This window comes from Protopterus annectens, chromosome 7.part0, assembly GCF_019279795.1.
Source record: "Protopterus annectens isolate FY-2018-M chromosome 7.part0, PAN1.0, whole genome shotgun sequence".
NCBI classification, from domain to species: domain Eukaryota; kingdom Metazoa; phylum Chordata; order Ceratodontiformes; family Protopteridae; genus Protopterus; species Protopterus annectens.
This window is the reverse complement of record NC_056739.1, coordinates 1,221,085,833-1,221,106,586: the sequence shown is the minus strand read 5'-3', so window position 1 is coordinate 1,221,106,586 and position 20,754 is coordinate 1,221,085,833. Positions and strand designations below refer to the sequence as shown.

At 37.4% G+C, this 20,754-nt stretch overlaps 1 protein-coding gene across 1 annotated transcript in view; it reads right to left on the bottom strand.

The window, feature by feature from the left end:
• The window catches only part of CHRNA5 (cholinergic receptor nicotinic alpha 5 subunit), a 1,051,294-nt gene that overhangs the window by 16,703 nt on the left and 1,013,837 nt on the right, over nucleotides 1-20,754 (bottom strand). The gene's annotated exons all lie outside the window — the stretch shown is intronic.

Below are 20,754 nucleotides of genomic sequence, written 5' to 3'. Positions count from 1 at the left end.
AGGATATTTCTTGTCACAGCCTGCAATTTTCCTGGCAGCCTGCTGCTGAAATAAAACAAATAGACTGCATAAAGTTCTTCAGTCTTTCGAGTATTTATATACCAATCCCAGTCCTGACCCGGCAGCTATAGCTTTAAGTAAATCCAGCTGCTGGTAACCATTTTGTTAGTTCTCATCCCTCTTGTTTTGATCTGTTTGGGAATGCTTTGGATACGTTTGGGGAAAAAGTGTATGCCTTTGCAAGTTTGGTTTTCAGAATTTTAAACTGTCTGGCTTTGAAGTTTATCCTGTATAATTGTGAAAGTGAGGAGTGTTTTGGTATCAATTTCCTCTTGTGAGGTAACTGCATTACATAATTTATTTTTTTCTATTGTTTCTGTCACTGCTCAATGTTTAAAATGTATTTTTGACCCTGTAGATATGGGCCTATATTATGAAATCGAAACAGCTAAACATTGAATGCCATTTCACTGACTATTACATATCGAAATACAATTTACACGAATGGCCAAATCACCAATTTTTTTTTCCTGGGGAAAAAATCGGTTGGTTGTTGTCATGAATTTGCCCTTTTACCCACTGTAGTGCAATCTCAGAGTTGGTATATTTAGTTGGGGAGGTGTGGGGGGCAAAGCCCCCCACTTTGCACTGTTTGAAGTGGTTTGTCGTGTCTGGTTGGCCAACCGACTTTTTTACCTAGGAAAAAAACTGGTGATTTGGCCGTTCGTGTAAATTGTGTTTGTATATGTAGTGGTCGCTGAAACGGCGTTCGGTGTTTGGCAGTTTCGATTTTGTAATATAGACTCATAGATACGACTTCTGGGGCTGCTGCTTTTTTCTTCTAGAGCTGTTTTTAAGGAGGTTTGTCTGACTGCGTTCTCAGAACCTCCCAGAAGATGTCAAAAATGGAATGTTGAATTCTGCTTTGGATACAGATTTAGTTTTTGGACCTTCTGCTACAGAAGTTATCAAAAGGTTATCAAAAAATGGGAAAGCTGATACCTTCTTTTCTAGGTTTTCTAAGGAATTCTCTATTCCCTCATCTAACATTGGAAAAACAAAATAAACAGTCTCAGCAGAATGCTGGTAAGCATACTTTTTTAAAAAAACAACGACAGAAAGGTTTCTAAAAAGAAAGCAGATACCCCCTGAGCAAAGGGGGGGGTCAAGTATTTCAAAATGACTATATCATAGACATTGTCCCCATCCCACCATGACAACCCCTTAATTTCTCCAGAATGTCTGAATCTCCATTCCTGTCTTGGCAACAGACTGTTATAGACAAATGGGTCCAGAATGTGATCCATCTAGGCTACACATGGCAGTGGGAGGAAATTCTGCCTTTTCAGGGGATTCCTTCTCATTTGCCAAACCAGACTTTTTTCCTTCCTACAATTTTACATCATATGCTGTTTCAAGGGGTAATAGAATTTGTTCCTCCTCCTCAAGTAGGGGAAAAATTTTGCTCACGAATGTTTTTAGTGCTATGGAAAGAATATTCTTGGAGAGTAGTTCTGGATCTTTCTTTCCTGAACAAGTGCATGATAGTGCCCAAGTTCAAAATGCTTTTCACTTCACAATTTGCTACCCCTCCTTCCTCATTTGAGATTCCTAGTAACCTTAGATTTAGAAGATGCTTATCATCACATTCTATTCATTCAGATTCCAGGTGTTTATTACAGTTGACCGTGTCTTGATCACATTATCAGTTCCCTGCTATCCACTGCACCGAGTGTTCAGAAAGGGTCTAGCTTCTGTAATAACCCCAGTGACAGCTGGTGACTTCAAATCAAAGGGGGGCTGCAGGAGACAGCTGAATGGGTGTGGCCAATCAGAAAGGAGTGTGACCAATTAATAAGAGGTGAAGCTATGTTACAGTGGGATCAACCCTGACCATGCTAACCAGTTTATATAAAATAAGTGCTGTCACTATTGCACATGCTAAATAGTCTATCAGCATATTAAAAACATTTTTAAATAAACATTCATTATATACACAAACAGATAGGGCGGCCACGGTGGTGCAGTGGTTAGCATTGCCGCCTCACAGCAAGAGGTTCTCCTTTGATCCTCGGCTGGGGTGCCTTCTGTGCGGAGTCTGCATGTCCTCCCTGTGGTCGTGTGGGTTTCCTCCGGGTGCTCTGGTTTCCTCCCACATCCCAAAGACATGCTGCAGGTGGATTGGACACTCTAAATTGGCCCTAGGTGTGAGTGTGGGCGTGTGTGTGCCTTCTGTGGAAGGTTGGGTGCTGAGCTGGCAACTCGACACTGTAAAACTCCACTACCAATCATGAGCAGACAAGGAGATCCGCTGTGGCGACCCCTAACCGGGAAAAGCTGGAAGAAGATATACACAAACAGATATGAAATAGCATAGATTAAAAATTACTCATAAAATTGCTAATTATTTTACATTCACCTTAAAGTACAGACAGAAAATTAATGCAGTTTTGCAAAGCTAGAATTATAACAGTTAACAGCTGGGCCATTTATTTCATTCACACATAGCCCCAATCTCCATTGCCTACCCACCCACAATATCTGATTTGATTTTCTGAGGTTAAAACAAAAACAACAACAAAAAGACAAAACTGTCATTAAGGTCATTATTCTTTTTTTTCACATAATCAATACTTGAATTCAGATCTTGTTGTTGATCTTACTTAACTCAAATGCACATTACTCTTGCAAAGCAAGCCAGAACTGCAGTGATTCCATTCACACACATAGGCATTGCCCCCATCCCAACTGCCTATCCAGATAATCTGTTTTGAGCCTACAAGGTTTAAAATAATGAAAATAAAAGAGCATGGTTTCACTACTGTATTTGTTTCGCATCACATAGCCAAAGACTTGCACGTGATCTTACTTCAGGTCACCAATACACACTTTGCTCATACAACAGTAGAGTTTGTTTCAACAACAAAACATGGACAAACTGTCCTAATGTATCTTGACTAATCTTGCAAAAAGATATTAGGTTAAAAAAACACATGTCATCCACAAATGCCCCCCCAAGAACACAATGCGTACCTAGTATCTGTTTTACTCCTGCTAGGACATTATATTAAAAAAGAAAAAAAGAAAGAAAGTCATCAACAGCCCCCCAAAACACACAGACCACTACTGTCTGGCTGACCATGCCAGTGTATTATATTTAAAAAATATCAACGGTCCCCAAAACACATTACCTCCCTAGTATCTAGTTAACCCTGCTAGGATAATATATTTAAAAAATAACCCAAAAAGTCATCAACAGCCCCAAAAACACACAGACCACTACTGTCTGGCTGACCATGCCAGTGTATTATATTAAAAAATATCAACGGTCCCCAAAACACATTACCTCCCTAGTATCTAGTTAACCCTGCTAGGATAATATATTTAAAAAATAACCCAAAAAGTCATCAACAGCCCCGAAAACACACAGACCACTACTATCTGGCTGACCATGCCAGTGTATTATATTAAAAAAATATCAACGGTCCCCAAAACACATTACCTCCCTAGTATCTAGTTAACCCTGCTAGGATAATATATTTAAAAAAACCCCCAAAAAGTCATCAACAGCCCCGAAAACACACAGACCACTACTATCTGGCTGAACATGCCAGTGTGTTATATTAAAAAAATATCAACGGTCCCCAAAACACATTACCTCTCTAGTATCTAGTTAACCCTGCTAGGATAATATATTTTAAAAAAACCCCAAAAAGTCACCAACAGCCCCGAAAACACACAGACCACTACTATCTGGCTGACCATGCCAGTGTATTATATTAAAAAAATATCAACGGTCCCCAAAACACATTACCTCCCTAGTATCTAGTTAACTCTGCTAGGATAATATATTTAAAAAATAGCCCAAAAAGTCATCAACAGCCCCCCAAAACACACAGACCACTAGTATCTGGTTAACCATGCCAGCGTATTACATTAAAAAAAAAAATCAACAGTCCCCAAAACACATTGCCTCCCTAGTATCTGGTTAACCCTGCCAGGATAGTAAATTTAAAAAAAGAAAGTCATCAGCAGCCTCTAAAACACATACACCACCTATTAACATCTGGGTGACCATGCCAGGATATTGTTAGAAAATTACAAAAAGCCCCCAAAACAGCCAGCTGACTGCAGGTTTCGCCTTCTAATACTATCTGGTTGACCCTGCCAGACTTCAGGCCCAGGATGACTGAAACAAAATTTGTACATCTCCTGCACAATTTAAACAGTATCTGGCCAATCTTGCCAGTAAATAATAATTAAATACAGAAACTAACAGTTGACCCAGCCAAGAAAAAAAATACAGAAAGTATCTGGTTGACCCTACCTGGAAAAAATGCAGACAGTATCTGGCTCACCCTGCCAAAAAACACTCAGAACTCATGATTTTTTTTTCAGAGATTAATAAAAAGGATCTTCCTTGCCAAGGAATCCTTACTTACCTAATAAGTTATCTGGCATTGTCACAGATTTAAACGATCTACTCGTTTTTGTTTTACTCATTTATTGATTATCTGTCTCTCACTCTCTCTATCACAAATTAACTGTAACTTAAAGCATGGGAAGAGAATGTGACAGCAACAGCCACATCTAGTACTCAGATTACATGATGTGGCTTCAGACTTAACACTCCAGTCGTATTCCAATTTACTGCTTTTAAAACCACAATGACTTCTGGGCATATTCATTGATGCTTGCCGTCTTCTTAATCCAGACTGTTTTTAAAATAGTCTGGTGACAAGAAAAATACTTTTTTTTTTAAAGCAGAACTCAAGCACGCATGCACACTGCTCTGAGTTCCGTGAATCATTGCATCTTCGACATTACACACTAGTTTGCAGTTTGCGCTGCTACTAGTGTGTAAAAATATTTAAAGTTTTTTTTTCTTTTGATAAAACTGGAGAAGCTGCAGCCCAGCAGTCTGATACCACAAACTGCTCCTGAATAGCTAACTGCATGCTGCAGGAGAGTCTATATTACATTCTCAAAAGCCGACAATGTCGAATCTGACATTGTCGACACGAGAATAGTGAAACTGCAGTACATCGAACAAGTAAATGGAAATCTCCGTAAGGGGAGATTTCCATTTACTTCAATGTAGGGCGGTCTCAGAGTTGGTATATTTAAGTTGCGGGGGGTGGGGGGTGCAGGGGGGCTTGCCCCCGTGCCTACACCGTTTTGTTTTTTTTTAAATGTTTTTTCTGAACATTCAATGTTTTAACAGTTCGATCACTAAAGGTTGACCTTTAGTGATTCGAACTGTTAAATATTCGATGTTCTAATATAGACCCATTGCAGGATATCCACATTTTTCCATATTTACACAGGCTGGGATTCTAAAAGAACTTCAAATGTCTTTCCTGACTCCCTGCCACAGGATTGTGTTCCTGGAGTGCCTGCTAGACACCTCAGTCCAAAGAACTTTTCTTCAACAGTAAAAATTAGATCTATTTATGGATCTATTCCAGGGGTTTTCACTCAGACTTCTGTCTCAGGCAGGGAATACCTCAGGATTCTAGGTCTTATGGGATCCATGATTTGCATAACACCTCTTGCAAGACTCCATGTGAGAAAAATATGATGATCTTTTCAAATTCAATTTCTGGGATTTGTAAAAAGGGAAATCAGATGGTGGAGACATCAAATTTCTCAGAATCCAGGTCTCCCATTCTCCCTTCATGCTGCAAAGCAGTCAATCACAATAGATGGCTCAGACTTTGCTCATGGAGCAGATGCCAAATGGCATAAAAGCGCATTGTCTTTAGGACAAAAATGGCAGACCAAAACACACAAGTAAAATACATTCTATCTCTTACAAATGCTCTTAACTCTCAGAATCATCTGTATTTTGCAGCACCTCAAGTGTTTACAGACAAAACCACAGTGATGTGGTACATAAAAAAGCAAGCGGGACCAGATTTTACCTTCTGTGTAGACTAGTCATGTTAACATGGACTATAGCTTTGCAGCAAAATCTCACTTTACAGGCATATTGCATTCTGTCAGAGCAAACTTGTTTGGCAGATGCTTACAAATAAAAACTGAACCGGGGGTCTTCCAATATTTGATCCATCTGTGGGGAATTCCTTGGGGTGACCATTTTGCTTCCTCTTTAAAGAATCAACTGGCAAAATTCTGTTCCTGGATTCCATGCAAGAAGGCTTGGAAGACAGATGCCTTTTCTTTTCCTTGGATAGGAATGTTCCTGTAGGCTTTTCCACTCTTTCCACTGATATCATTATATAATAGAAGATCATTGCGGTGACTCCTTTCTGGGCCAGGCAGCAGTGATTGTCCCTTCTTTTGGAATAAGCCAGAGGCAATTACCATATGCTTCCTTACAGACCAGATTCACTCTCACAAGATCAGGGATGTGCGATACATTCCAACCACAAACAACTGCAACGGACTGCCTGAATGATAGGGTCTTAACACCTTTTAGGTACCTGTTTTCTGAGCAAATGCAGCAGTTACTAACAGAGGCAAAATGCCTGCTAGCAGAAAATCATATATTAGCAAAGGTTTTCTAGCAGGTGTAGCAATAGAAACAGCACAGTTCAGAGCTAGTATTTCTCTGACGCCACAGTATTTGTGCAAGTTGCTCTCCTATAGCCTAAATTACTCCTCTATCAAGGTTCATTTGTTGGTCATTTCATGTCTGCCCAATGGTATCCGAGTTTATTGAGGTGATCTATCCATCTCCCTATTTTTTTAACTAGAACCCCAAAATGAAGGAGAAGATATTTCATGCCTTGAACATCCAGAGGCAACTCAGGTGTTATCTTGCAGAGCAAAATGTTTTAGACATTCTGATCAGTTGCTCATTTTTTGTGGAGGCAATAAAAAGGGTCAACCTGTCTCAAAGCAGACTTTTTTTCGCAAATGGTCACCCAAGGCTATTACCTTTTGTTATTTCCGCCAAAACAAAACTATTCCTGACAAGGTCAAGGCACACCATAAAAGGGCCTTGCCTTCATCTATGGCTTGTTGGAAAGGGTTGGACTTGAAGTATTCTAGAGGCAGCAATTTGATCCTCAGTGCACACTTTCAAAAAGCACTATAAATGAGATTCCTTCTCTAGGTCTAGGACAGACTTTGCTAGGACCATTCTTCAGGGGTTTCTGGACTCTTCCCTTCCACTTCCCAGTTATTTTAAGTTATGTTAAAATACCCATATAGCTAACTTTATTGCAGCTATAATCAGAATGATAAACTGTCCAACTATCCTGCCTAATTCATAAATCCACTAAACCTTGGTACTATAAATCAAAAAAGCTGACAAAAGTCACAACATTGTGTAACTAGTAAAACATTAAAGTTAACTAACCCTTCACTTCCCCAATGATGCTTAACCCATAGTAAAAGTAAATCCCTCAAAAGAGAAAAACATATCCTCCTTCTCCAAAAATCATAGTGCCAACCAATAAAGTGAAAGGGAACACTCATTCCAAAATGACCACAAAATAGCAAGGAGTAAACTATACCCATCTCCTTAGACTAAAACCTGTTCACAAAGCCTACTTACCATAACTCTCAACTGTACAGATTCTGCAGAATGCTCAGATTTTTGCTTCATATTTTTGGTCTGTTTTTCATAAAAATAGATTTTTTCTGGCAAATTAGTGGCAAATCATTCAAGATTGAAGTTAGAAAATAATGACAGACATTTGAATTTCAGACTTCATACCCTTCAGAAAATTCATGCTAATGCAAAACTTGTTATTCTATCAATGTTCTAAGTTTGTAAGAGCAATATTTAAAATAGTCTCTATTTTTGGGTCTTTGTCCCACTTTTATTTATGGCTTTGTCCAGATTTCTTGCTCTAAGAGGTTGAGAGGTATGCTTACTACTGCAATTAGTAAAGTTCTGCTTTCCATAGCCCACTGAAGTCAATGGGAAAACAAAAGCCTATATAAAAAAAATTGAATATGTGTGGGTGTTGCTATTAAATACATGAATCTTATTCCCTAATTCTATAGTTCTAGATATTTCATGCATCTGACATCATCATCACCCCCCTTTTTCTTATTTTTCACATGGGGTCAGGGTGTTGCATTGACTTTTGCCAGCTTTTTCATTTCAGTGCTATTCTCACACTTTCTTTAATAGTCATGTCCAAATGTTGCAGGTCTTCTCTTATGCAGGCCATTCATATCATTGGATTGGACATCCTCACTTCCTCTTGTCTTCTTTCTATATCTCCCAAATCTGCTTCACTAAATCATCTTCTGCTTCCATGCACATGTGGCTGAACCACCATAATCTTTATTCACTGAACTTTTCTACAATCAAGGCTACTCCGGCTTCAGCTCTGATGTCTTCATTTGCTCATTTCTCCCACTGAGTGCAAGATACTATCCATCCCAAGCACTTCATGTCCATCACATCACAGATTTTTGCATCACGCTTTTTACACTTTACTTTTCAGCTTTGTTGGCATTTTTCTGTCAGACACTGCCTGACATATTGTGCCATTTGGTTGTGGCACCTTTTCAATCAGATTTTCCTTCTTCTCATCTTTATCTCTTACATACCTAAAGCTGTTAACTTGTTCCACTATTTTCCCTTCTATGTCAATTTTCAGCCTCTGATTTTTCCCTACTAATGTTTTTTCTGTACTCAGTTTCACCTCAGGTGCTGTCAGTTTTGTATTCTTGTCACTTATAATTTGCTGAGGTTCCTGTATAGAGTCTGCTTGTAGTTCCATATGATATGCATGCAGCAACGTTGTTGATCTGACCCCTGACCAATTTGCTGATGCACTCCATCATCAGTGTAAACAGGGTTGGGTTCAGAGCTGAATCTTAACACACACCTACTCGGAACACCTCTGCAAATCCAAAAACTGTTTGCATTGTGTGAATGAGAGAAACAGACACACACATGTAATTAATAAAAAAGTAAATAAATACATATGGAGTACATGAAGGTTTGGTGTGTAATATATTAAATATATATTATAAGCTAAGGTAACATGTTTTGGTGTGACAAACCACAGTTCTGAAACAAATCCTTCAGTACTACAGTGAAGAGTTCCATTTATCACATGGCCTAGATACCCATCCTATCCATTTCACATTAATTTATTGCTCTGAATTACTGTGCCACACTCATTTCACTGTGATATGGTAATTATTTTATGTTGTTTGTTTAACAGGTTATTTATGCTGCTTCTGTAGGCTTTTAATAAGAGGCTGTTTTGTCGGCATAGCAAGGATTAGGCACCCATAGCTGTAGGGGACCCCCACATTACCCGTGTCTGTGCATGGCCCCATAAATGTTGCAGCTTATTCTTAAAAAATGAAAAAAAATCATTTCATGGATGCACAGCACTTTGAAACTGTATATATATATAAACTAAACTGCATTCCAACATCCATTATTGCTGTCTGACTACTTCATTCAATGAAAAAAAAAAAAAATATATATATATATATACACCTTTCCCAAACTCAAGGCACAACAAGAATTATCTATTGTTACTGCGCCTTACTTTGTCATGTTCAGTTAGAGTGTTTTTTCCCCCCTCCAATGGATGTTCAGTATCCTAGGCTTAAGTCTACTCTAGCAATGGCAGAGAGATATATATAGTTTCCAGTCAGGTCTGCTTCTTTGGAGCATACACATGACTGGACAGTTACAAATTCCATCTTCCAAAACATATGGTCATACAGTAAGCAAAGAGAAGAATTGTGTAATAAATAAATCAAGAAGTTAAAATATAATTTGTTCACTTACTGTTTCTTGTTTAAGTTGGAAATCACAATGCAGTCTGTGAAGACTGAACTTTGAATTCATCATCCACCATGGTTTCTAGTAACCTAAGAGCTACAGCTTTTCTGGAGAAAGCAATACATGTTGGTGAATTATAATTTCCACAAAACGTATTTGCAATCGTGGCTCTTGCCAGGCAGGCAGTGTAAGCACATAAGCCATAGTGTGTAAATTTATTTTAAGGGATAATATTTTGTCCATAACAGGAGCACCAAAGGTCCCAGTTTCAAACAAATAAATAAATAAAAATGAAAAGTGTAAAAATAACCCAGTAAAGAAGCTAACTATATCTTGACTGATGCATGCTTGTTATCTTAGTTGGTGTCCTAATGAAGGCTTGTTATATAATTATTTTAGTGTTATGTGATGCATCTTAATTTGTATTTAGGCTATATACCACAGAACAAAATATTGAAGTTAGGAAGGGATTGTTAATGAAACTGGACCTTGCATATTCTATGTCTGCTCTTTATTTATTGTAAATATATTTTCATTTAAATAAGTACATCCTGTAACATACAAGATGGTAACAATCCAAAAGGAAGTTAACATACTTAATGGCTTAAAATCAGCATGTTAAAAATTGGAAAAAAAAAAGACTAATTCTTTAAAAATGATGAACGTCATATGTAAAATGTATAAGCATGTGCAGTATGTCCTTGACAATCTAATTAATCCTTTACTTTGCATAAAAGCAAAGGCTTGGGGTTTTCAGTCCCTGACATGGAATACAGTTGTATTTGTTGAAAGAAATTTCTTGTATTTCATGTGGGAGGGGTCAGGTATTATACACAATACGCCTTTCTTAATGAGATAGTTGTAGTCTGAACTGCTAATAATAAAACATCAATGCATGATGATGTTTCCTAGGACCTGATGCCCAAGCCAAAGAGAGGTGGAAGTCTTTCCTTGGTGAACAATGTAAGGAAATAAAAAAATAGTACTAAAGAGGGTGAAGGAAAATTGACAACTGTGAAGAAAAGGGTCTCTTTAAAGACATCATCATCAGTCCTATTTTTCAGACTTTCTACATGGGGAAGGGGTGTCGTACCAACTGTCACCATCACTCTCAATTCAGTGCCAATCTCCTACCCTCTGATTGTTGCAGGTCTTCTCTCACACAATCCATCATCCATCCATCTCTTTGCTGGATGCCCTTAATTGCTCTTGCCTTCTTCCTGCCTGTCCCAAACCAGCTTCATCAGATTGTCTTATGGTTTTCTACCCATGTGCCCAAACCACTGTAATCTTTTTTCTTTGACCGTCTTTGCAATTGGAGCTACTATGGCAACTGCTCTGATATCCTCATTTCTTCATCTTTCTCATAGTGTGCATCTTACCATGTTTCAGGCAAGTCATCTCCATTACCTCTAGCGTCCTCAAATGCTTTGTGTTTACTGCCCAGGTTTCTGTACCACACAGTGGTACTGGTTACACCACTGTTTTGTACACCTTACTTTTCAGCTTCCTTGGAATTTTTCTGTCATACACTACCCCTGCCACTCTGTGCCAATTGGCTGTAGCCCTTCTGATTCTAGGTTTGACCTCCTCATTGAAACTTCTCTTCTCCTCCACCACCTGTCACAAGATACTTGATGCTGTTAACCTGTTCCACTATTTTCCCTTCTTTCTCAAATTTCAGCTTCTTCTGATTTCCCCCATTTTCTGCCATTACAACTGACTTATCTATACTCTGTTTCATCCCATGTGCCTTCGGTTTTGCATTCCATTCCCATAATGTCATTTATAATGTAAACAGTAAGTGCTGTGTCCCTATCAGTCTAATTAATCTTTTTTTTTTTAAGTGGGGTTTAAGGAGGGGCCAGTCCTGTCATTATATGCAAAACAGTTTCATCCACTGGAAGAATGTCTCTGCACTGCATGTAGGGTACAGCCATCTCTTTTACCCCCCCACTTTCATTAAAAAGAGAATGGATCACTCAGGTACCACATTAATATATGCTTTGCTAAAATTTATTAGCAAATTAATTACACTCCAAAACATAGACTAGACATTTGCTACTTCATAGAGCTCAGTCCTCTAGTTTGGTTTTCATCCTGAAAACTTCCTTGAAAGAGTTTGCAAACAGGCAGAATATTTGCTGCTGACAAATAGACAAAGTTCTTGCCATCTGTGGGTACTTTCTTCTTTGAGACTGTTTGCGAGTATTTCGTAACAGAATATCAGAACTAATAAAATACTGTAATTGTGTTAGCTTGTGGACACTTTGCAGTAAACTTGCTTCAAATTAGTTCTGCTGGTGTCTTGTGTCTTCTTTTCCATCTGTGCCATCCTCTGTAATTATCTAGCCTCATAACTATAATACTGAACGCAGAACAGTTTTTGGCAAATGAGGATGGTATCCTAAAGAAGCTCAGTGCAAGCCGGAGAAGGTAAAACAGTCACCATTATGCATATCTGGGAGGAGGAAACAGGCAGATGAGAAACAGAAACAGAGGAAGATGACTAGTTTTCTAATAAATTCCTTGAAAGGTCTAACTCTGGTCCATGTACCTCTGTAGCAAAAGTTTTAAGAAAGATATTTGCACCCCCCCCCCATTTACAGTCGACAAACTTTAATAAAGATGTGAATCCAACTGATGTAACAAACTCTTTAACAGATTTAAAGATAGATCCACAAGAAAAAAGATTAAGCAGGGGGTTGAGGCACAGGTTTATTTTTAATAGCATTAAGGTAACCAGATCATAAACTAAACAAGCTCCCTGAGAAAGTTCCTGAATTAGAAGAGAAATGTAGTAGGAAACAAACTGTAGGAGAAACTAAATTGATCTCTTTATCAACAGGAATAATTCAACAGTGCAGACAGCAGCATTGTGGTAGGGATGAGGGAAACCTTTCTCTACAGCTATGGTGTGAGCATTGGTGTGTAACCCCGAGTTTGATCCAGTCATCTGGGGGTGGCTGCCCATCATCAGAAGATTAATGTGAGCAGCATGGTTTGATTTTGGTTCCACTAGCAGAAGCATATCCTGTGGTACAGAGAGAAGGTGTTAGTACAAAAAATGGGAATCAGTCACAGAAGTTGACAAAAATGAGAACATACACACATACAGTTACTGAAACTGATTCAGACATATAAACAAAAGGCAAGAGAGACAAGGTTAACATGGTTCCCTTTGACATTGGGATGCAGGAAGAAATGCAATACACCTAAATGCACAAATGATCCTCTGTAGTATATCACCCACACTTAAAAAAAGATTCTTAATGCATTAGATTCACACAACAGGGCAGTTCAGAATCGATTGACTCATACAGCTGCCTTTCACCTAACATGGCCTGATGCTATTGTAATTTTAAATAAACATATATTTTGGAGAGGATTGACAGCAGTTAAGAGAGATTGAAATATTAGCTGTTGTCTGAGCAGTATATATCGATCAGGGTGGTGCTCTGGAAGTAGTGGTTGCCATGATCCACAGGTAATGACAATTGCTATAAAAAAATAAGTTAAACAAGAATGCACTTGTATGATGGAAGAGGCAGTTAATGTCAGGTATAGGAGGCAGTTTTGGACAGGAAGTTTGGGTTGTAGTGCAGACGTTAACTCAATTAGGAGAATTAATAGAAGAAAGGGAACGAAGAATGGAAAAGAGAGCAAATACAAAAACAGCAGGTTAAAAAAGTAACTTGATCTTACAGAAAGGGTAGCAGCAGCACAAGAAACTGGTGGAAAAAGCACAGAGGAAATGCATGCGACAGAAAATGTGAAAGGAGTAGAAGAGAAAGGGAGAGAAAGAAAAAGCAGATTCAGAAAATCCGTCAGCTCCTGTAAAAAGTGCAGTAACTAGAGAAGCAGTGAGAGCAATTTAACCTGGGGACTGATGCCCTTATATAACCCCTTACAATATCTTGGCTTAACAGTCCACAGCTTGTCATGGCAATAGCAGACACAGGAGATGAAATAACTATTTTTGTAGGAAACCTCTGAAGATTCTAAGACTAGATAGTGGAGACTGATGGGTAAGGAGATGCAACAACTATTGAGGTAAAAAACAAAGTTAAAATAGCCTTTAGGAATGGAGTTCCCATGTGGATTATGGATATAAGCCCCCCCTCCCCCCCACACACAACACATTTTAGGCAAAGATATACTGACATGAAAAACTTTGCAGATTACTGGAGGACCTTTCAAATTTGGGATGTAGCACTGCTCTGCCAGTAGAGTCAAGGCTGTCATTCATGGTGAAGCCAAGTGAGAACCAGTTTATATCCCACATCCAAAGACAGTCATGAACATTATGCCTTATCAAGTACCCAAAGTACATGCTGAAATATTGAAAACAGTTTGAGAGTTGCTGTGGGTCGGCATGATCAAGCAGACTATGAGTCCATTTTACAGCCCTGAGTGGCAAGTGAAGAAGCCTGATGGGTCACAGAGAAGGACAGTAGACTACAGAGCTGCTGTTCTTGGCATTATGACCACTGTGGAAAATTATTTTCACTTGCTTGACCATATTATGTAGTTTTGGACTTAGCCAATGCTTTCTTGTCAGTTCCAATAGCAAAGGAAAGCAAAGCTTAATTTGCTTATATATGGGATAGTAGACAGTACATCTTTCATGCACTAACCCCATGATATTTTTACATCCTTAACTTTTGTTTTGAACTGAGAATAAGAGACATAGCTAAACTGCAGCTTGAAAAAGTGACTGTCTCATTACACTGATAACACTATAATTACAATAAAGCAACCTGATGTGGAAGTTGCACTACAAATTGTAATACAACAGCTTCAGTATTGCAGATGGTCTGTGAATGAAAATAAAACACAACAAGAAACTTCTGTGAAATTTCTCAGAAGGATATGGAATGCAGCAATAGAAATAAGACAAAAAATCGCTATACCAAAAATAAAGCAAAAGGCACACGTCTTTCCAGGAGCGATGGGGCTCTGGAAATAATTCATACCCCCATCTGGACTGAGTTTGCACCCCATCTACCATGTAACCCAGAAGAGGAGCAATTTCACATGGGATCCAAAGCAGCAAACAGCATTCTATAGAGCAAAGAAAGCCTTACAACAAAGCATAGGACCGGGTCTGGTAGACCCTCGGCAATCATTTATTGCTGAAGTGACTGTTCAAAGTAATATAATGTCTTGGCGGCACTGGCAAAAAGACTGTACCAGCCAGAAGCACACATTGGATCCAACAGTTTTACTGGAACAGAAGTATAACATAGCCTCTTATAACAGCATGTATTGCCATGCACACTGTTCTGCTTTATGTTGAGGGAATAATAATACAACAAGCAGTGACTGTAAAAATAGACTACCTTAACCGGGGTGGGGGTGGGGGTGGTAAATGATGACTTGAAGCTATAGAAGTACTGATGGTATCTACAACAATAAGCTAATATTGTGCTTGGAGTGTCCCAAATGCAATATAAATTAGCTAGACTTGCTATTTTGGAAGACAGCGATATCAATCAGCACGAACATCAAGAAAATATTGAAGTCTCCTCCAAAATATTTTTCTGCATACATTGTTCCCACAATTACCATTTTTTCTATGCAATTTACTCCACCCTTTCTACAGATCCACATTTCTGCTATTTTATCTCTGTTACAATATTCATTACTTCAAGTATGGTTGGGTTTAGTCTTTAATTTCCATTTTCTAGTAACTGCTTTTTTGGCAACCATCAGAATTAAACTCAGTAAGCCCTTAATACGTCTAGCCAATGCTGATTCTGTATCACAGCTCAAAAAATCATTGCCTTGGTTACACCAATTTGCTCACCCAGTATTTCTGACAGAGTAGTCTGCAGGGAATTTGTTAAAGTCTGCCAACTCGTCACATTCCCAAAAATATTTTCCCCAATTACCTCTTTCTTCCCCATCATACCTCCAACATTTGCAGTCTACTTGAATTAAAATTCTTTGTAGTCTGCTTGGGGTATAAAAATACCTACGCAAACACTTCCAAGCAAAAATCCTAAATCTTCTAGACTTTGTTGCATATTTAGAGGTATACATGTATTCTCCCATTGCTTCTTTATGAATTGCTTATTCAGTCTCTCTTCCCAATCCTTTTTAACCTCCTCTGATTGATTCATATAGTTATCATGCAATATTTATATGATCTACTAATTGTCCCTTTTTAACAGCGGCTTTTGTTCTAGATTCTATTAAAAACTCTACCAGTGCTGGTCTTTCACTAATATCACTCCTTGACATGGAAGGCAAACTCTAGCCTGCATTTTAAATGTATTTCCATTCTATTACCTTTCCTTCTCTAATTATTTGTTCACAGTACCTTGGTTCCTTTGGCAGTTTTCTCCAGTAAATTCCAGACCTCTCTTGCCTATTCTCTGTGCCCCTAATTTCAGTCATCTTTATCGGCAGAATCCCCTTTTTCCATTTCTGTGTTGGCTTAGTTCTTAGAATACTTTCTGCTACTTTATGAACATAATATTCTTTATAGTTATTTGTATTCTCCTTAAGGATCTGCATCCAAAATTACAGTCTCTCCTTATTTCTTGAGCTTCCCCCATTTCATTATCATCACTTTCCACTTTGAGCTATAGCTTTCTCCTTGTGCTATGTATAGGAGCCTTAATTGTGTAGCTCTGAAATACTCTTTCATATCAGGTAATCCCAAACCACCTTGTTCTATTGGAAGGATCATCTTATCCTAGTTGACACTTGCTCTCTTCCCTTCCCAGAAAAAAGCCCTTCAACTGTTTATTAATTGCTGTCCACAGCTTCTCCTTTGGTTGATAAAAATATGTCTGACTTGTGTATAAAACTAATGGGACTAAAACGTTTTCACTGCTTGTATTTCGCTATCCATATCGATAAAACAGAGCTTTCGGTTTCTCAGTTTTTGTATTATCTTTTGTTTAGACTCTTTTCACATATCTTTAGCTGCCATAACAGAATCATTTTTCTTTACTCATACACCTAAGTACTTAATTTTATTATGCCCCCATAAATATGTGTATTGCAGAACTAATTTATGTGTGGATATATAGTGTACACTTATTTAATTCTTGGGTTCAAAATAATACCATCTGCAAATATATTCAAGCTTTCTTGATAACCATACCAATTATATCCTTGAATTTCTGAGTCTCTTCTTTTCTTTGCCAATGATTATAAATATAACACAAATAACAACTGGGAATAAAAACACCCCTGCCTGGTTCCTCTGTTCAAACAGCGCCCCAAAACTTTAATTTTCATTTCTGACCCCTTGTCTATCCTCCTAATTAACCTTATTATTGTGTCAGGGAATGCAAATGATTCTATTGCCCTACTCATAATATCCCAGCTTACTCTGTCCAATGCTTTCTTTGCATCAAGACCCACCAACAACAGTGGTATTTTCTTACATTCTGTTCTCTCTGGACCACCATTGTTCCATTAATGTCAAATGGTTGCCTCCCCTCTACAAAACAACATTGATCCACATTCCACATGTATCACTTTTGACATAACTTTTGTCATTCTTTTATTCATTATAGCCATAAGCACGTTATAATCATGGTTTAGAATGGAAACGGGCCTAAATGAAGCTGGATTAGATGGTCTTTGCCATCTTTAGGTATTACAGTTACCGCAGCTTTCTTCCAGCATATCATTGCTTTTCCTTTTAAGATACTGTTAAAGAAAACCTTCCAAATCTTTATCACTTTCTTCCTGCCTATCTTACAAACTTTCACAGAAATACCATTTATTCATGGAGACTTTCCTGTAGATTGATTATATATCAACATTTGTATCTCATGTCCTCCCATCCTAACTGTTATAACTGCATCTCATCTACCTCTAACTATGATATATTTAATTATTCTGCAAACATTTGCATTTGCACTTTTTCATGATTTCCATAGTTCTCTACTTTATACAAATTTTCATAAAACTTCCAAAATATTTCTAATACCTCTACATGATCTCTGGTCATTATGCAACTCTGGCACTTTAAAAAACTTGTTTGAAGTCAGAATAAATTATGTATGGCCTTTGAGATATATACAATACTTCAGTGCTAGCACTAATAGTCATAGTCTGCTATTAAGTTTGTGATGTACATTACTCCATAACAGAATAGAACTGAATGGTCTAGCTATGAAGTTCCACTCAAAGAGTGAATCTACTGTCCAAAGAAGACAGATAACAAGATGAAACAATTAGCAAACCAGAATAAGAAAACAGTCTGATTGCAATGTCTATCACAATATCGATCCTTTTGAAAATACACACTTAAAAGCGGATACCAGTAACTGAGGACTGATATGCAAACCTTTTTCTGTTTTCCAAATATATATATATATATATATATATATATATATTACTTACGTATTATCGCAACCAGATTTTCATGGTTGCGGTAATACATTTGTTAGCCCAAAAAACGGATTGTGGGACTAAAAGTAAGACAGAATTTGATGTTTTCTTTGGGTACAACGTAGTTTGTCCCAAATTAGTAGCGTAAATTAATGCAGAAATGTGAAACTTGCTTTGCGTACATCAAAATGGGTTGCACTGCTGTCTTAGTGCAGAAGTGAATTGAGGACGCATGGGAAATGCTCGTTCGTTTTTACTGCGTGATGGATTACTACGAAATTGGAAACTAAACTTTTTCCTGAGAAGAAGAAATTTGGAGCAACATATTTTTTTGTTAAATAACTAGTTTTATTTGACATACTGTAGGAAATAATTGAAGTTAAAGGTAATAGCAATCTAAACAATCAAACAGAGATGAAGGTCTTGACGATGGAGGCTAAAGTTACGAAGAGCATTCTTGTAGTATTTGACAGAAACTGATTTTTCGGGGGGATAGCAGTTATTGTTGCAATGTTTTGTGGATGTTTTGCATAGTATTCATGTGGATGTCTTCCGGATGTTTTTGAGCAACATATTTGTAAATATTTTATTATTGATTAAGGAAGCATACTTGTAGATGGTTCACTTGCTGGGTTACACTTTTTGTATGGAGAGAAATTGTCTGCTATTGCTGTCAAGATTGCACCAAATAAGTCTTTCTTTAGTGCAAGCTGTGTTTCACGCCAGATATATTCAATTAGGTAGGAGTCCAAATGATGTCTTGCAGTGCCTCTCTGTTTTTTATTTCTCCACTTAACAGATCCCTACATTCTCTCTATGTGTTGTGTATGCACTCCTGTGTTTGGATCTACAAAGTTGTAGCTATGGTTTACTTTTTCATGACTGAAACCAGCTTCTTCTAGTTGTTGAGTTTGATATGCCCGCCATGAATCTGAATAAATAGTAGTGCCCTGTTTAATGTATTCTTTGATTTTATTAAATAATGTTGCGGCTGTTCTATCAGGAACTTTTACAAGAAAAATCTCTCTTGTCTCCCTACATATCCCTCCAAATACCCACTGTTGAGAGAGAATATGGCCAGTATTACTTTTATGTCTAGTAAAAAGAGTCTTGTCTATTTCCACAATACACCCTGGCCCTCCGATTTCTTTCTTGTCCTTTTTCTCCATTTCTAAGACACAGACATCACGTAAGTAGTTACTCCAGTCTTTGTCTTGTCAGCCATGTCCAGTTCTTCCTGACAGAAACTTATAGATGTCATCTGCTTTGCCCAACAATAAATGAAGCGGACAACGGTGGTAAAATTAATTCTACTTCCTTCAAAGAAATTACTCACTCGAACTCCTATGTGTTGGTAACATTTTTTTGTATTGCATTTCCAAAAAATCTGCTTCCCATAGTATAATGTCATTGAATGTCTGGAACAGCATTCTTTACTTGTTGATATAATGCCATTTTGCTGGAAAAGTGCTATTGACTCCTTTTCTGTCTTAGGTAGATCCCACAAATGCATTGTAATTATAAAGGTTGTTTTTTGGGTTTTTTTTACTACCAATGAATATCTACATAGATTGTCTTTACTAATCTGAAGTATAACTTTGACAACATTTACAGGCTTGCGGCTAGGGATATGGAACGTTTATTACACATAGCGGCTGTGTAAAATGTATTTACAGTGACAAGATGTTGGAAAACAGTATAGCTTGAAACAAGCACTCATTCCAAGTTTTTGCTACCTAAACAATGTTTTTAGATGAAGTTGACATTGTCAGTGTGATTTTGCATACATTTCTTTTTAGATTTCCGCATTGGGAAGCAAGCGCTATTATCACGAAAATCTGGTTGCGATAATACGTAAGTACCATATATATAAATATATATATATATATATATATATATATATATATATATATATGTATAAACTCTTTATCTTAAAAATATCCCCTTCTGTAAAATAAATATATATTCTAAAAATCATACATATAAATTCATAATTGACAGAATTAAATACCCACACCTTTTCCCACTTACAAAGAATTTAATTAGGAAAATAAAAACGTTCACATTATGAAACCAGACAAAGTGATGCATTCAGAAAATAAAGGATGTTTAGTTTTAGCAATTCATATTTACACTGTAACAGTGGGCACACACATAGAAAAAAAAACATAATATAGTAAAGGGACAGTTTGTTAGACTGTCCTGGCTAACGTCAGAAGATAAGATATTTGACGAGGGGGTTACTTCAATACAGCAGTTGTTTAAAGAAGGACAATACCTAGACAGGATGACAGAAAATGCAATTAATGAAATAAAAACAAACAAAAAAAATAATGAGTAGTTTACACTTATATTAAGGTAACCTATTAAGATCAGGAAAACAATAGTGTGGCAAAGAAATAAAATATGTTAATGTGTCTTAAGAGAATTAAGATATAAACAGGTGATGAGCTGCATTTTATATTTAATGTTGGTTTTAATGTGGAAAATATATTCAAGCATACAAAGGGAGAAAATAAAAATAAAAAGAATGAGATGTATAAATGTGGGGCATATAAGCAGTGCAAATATATAAATACAAGAAATTTCATAGGATCATAGGAGATTACTAGGCTAATGGCCCTGGATCCCTTACAAGCCTAGCCAAGAGTTTAGCCCCAAAA